The sequence below is a fragment of the Schistocerca americana genome, unplaced genomic scaffold (assembly GCF_021461395.2).
Source record: "Schistocerca americana isolate TAMUIC-IGC-003095 unplaced genomic scaffold, iqSchAmer2.1 HiC_scaffold_501, whole genome shotgun sequence".
In the NCBI taxonomy this organism is placed as follows: domain Eukaryota; kingdom Metazoa; phylum Arthropoda; class Insecta; order Orthoptera; family Acrididae; genus Schistocerca; species Schistocerca americana.
Window position 1 is genome coordinate 72,501 of NW_025726238.1, and position 2,500 is coordinate 75,000.

The window sequence follows — 2,500 nt, forward strand, 5'->3', positions numbered from 1 at the left end:
TACTGAGCATATTATAGTTGTACAACTTAATTTGCTGTCTTACAGCATGTACGTTGTAAACGTCTACTGCCAATTCAGACATGACATCAAGATTTATCTTGATCAGCTGAATTGGATACTAAGAGTTTTAGCTGGGCAGGCTATAATTGTAGCTCTTGATGCTAATGCTAAGTCCCCACTCTGGCACAGTGATGTACAGGACGGAAGGGGTGCGGAGCTTGTTGATTTGATAATGGAAACGCACATGCATGTGCTAAACTTGCCTGGGTACCCCCCGACCTACTCAGGGAGGGCGGGTGCAACATCAAATATTGATGTCACACTAGCAAGCGAGAGGGCAGCACCCCACGTCCATAACTGGCAAGTAAGAGAACATCTAACTGTCAGCGATCACAACTGTATTACATTTGAAATAGCGTCGACCATCGTGGATGTGCCAGGTGAGTGGGTGGAACGGTACAACTATGCTCGGACAGACTGGGACCGACTCGTGCAGGTGTTCAGTCCTCCTGAGTTCGGGGAGGACATAGGTAATATTGATGAAGCTGTGGAGGAGCTTGTGAGCTCCGTGCAAACAGCCATCACACTATCTGTACCTCGAATAGCGAGATACATCTGCAGGGAGTCCACCCCGTGGACCCCTGAATTGACTGTGCTTAAACGATCGGTCAGAAGGGCTCGAAGCAACTACCAAAGGAGCTTTGCCCAAGACGAACGACAATACCACCTGCGTATTTATCGTCGTCTGAAGCAGAGATACAAGGATCAGTTAGACATTACAAGGCGCCAATCCTGGGAAAGATTTGTGAACGATCAGCTGGGAACAGACCCTTGGGGAGTTCCCTACAAAATCGTTCGAGAAAAAATTAGATCGCCCATGATGCTGTCTACGCTGCGTGCTGGGGATGGTGACACGACCAAGAATTGGGAAGAAACAGCAAGATTGCTGTTGGACACATTACTTCCAGATGATATCGAGGACCAGGACTCGCACGAGCAGCGAGAAATACGTCAGGCTCTCTCGATCCCGTATCTTAACGATACAAACGTGCGCCCTTTCTCAGCAGAGGAGGTAGAAGCAACCATCTACACCTTTGCAAGGAAGAAGGCGCCGGGTCCTGACGGGATCCCTGTGGAGATCTTACAGGGACTCGCACACTTGGTCGCCCCGGCATTAAGTCGTATTTACAGCGTCTGTTTACAAAGGGGCTATTATCCACTACAGTGGAAAACTGCGGAAGTAGTAATTATCAGGAAAGGCCCGGATAAAGATCCAACGGTGCCGAAATCCTATCGGCCTATCTGTCTGCTGGATGTAATGGGCAAAGCATTTGAGAAGTTGCTGGCTGACCGTCTCCAGAGTCATCGAACTCTGCATGGTATGAGTGATAGGCAGTTCGGATTCCGAAAGGGTCGCTCCACCCAGGATGCGATCAATGAGGTTTGCCGAATTGTTCACTCTGCGACATCAAAGTATGTCCTTGGAATAATGATAGACATCTCAGGGGCCTTCGACAACCTGTGGTGGCCGGCACTCTTCTCTCGCCTAAGAGAGATTGGGTGTCCGCAGCTGCTGTATGGCTGTCTGGAGGCCTACTGTGATGGAAGGACTGCTAAGATAACGGCTCCTGGAGCCGTCGTATCTAAAAGAGTATCCCGTGGTTGTCCCCAGGGATCGGTGTGTGGTCCCATTTTTTGGGATATTAACATGGAACCTTTGTTGAACGTCCTGCAGGAAGAGACTGCAGTTCTGGGAGTCGTTGCTTATGCGGATGATCTCGCAATTCTAGTAGAAGGTGACACTCGCAATGTGATCGAAGACCGATCACGACTGGCTATTGAACTGTTAACCAACTGGTGTAAGAAGACTAAAATGTCTATTGCACCACAAAAATCGCTATATATGCTCATGAAAGGCAAGTTGAATAGAGACCCAACAGTCAGAATTAATGGCCAAGCAGTGTCACGACAGAGATATGCCCGTTACCTGGGGGTATATTTAGATGAGAATTGGAGTTTCATTCCGCATATCGAGCAAATAACGACAAAGTCCTTAGCTTTGTTCAATAAGATAATATCAATTGGACAAAGAAGGTTCCATCTGCCGTCAAAGGCAATAAATATTTATCATAACTGCATATTGGCACCAATAGTAGGGCACGCATCCAGTGTGTGGGCCCACAGGTTAGCTCTGGTGCGGCCTGCCGCTGCTGTCCGGCGAATACAGAGGAACGTTCTGTTGAGATGCATTGGAGCATTCAGCACAAGTCCAACAGATGCACTGTTGGTAATTATGGGTCTATGCCCACTAGACCTAATAATAAGGCAGCACGCAGCCTTCTACTGGCTGCACAAACAGAACATTGAAAGGGTGCAAAATATAATGGGCATTCCTCTGGTAAGCGTCAAAGCCATTCGTGAAAGAGTGCTTGACATCTGGCAGGACGAATGGGATGGGTCCACTACAGGCCGCAGAGTCCATGGGTTTCTACCCACAGTA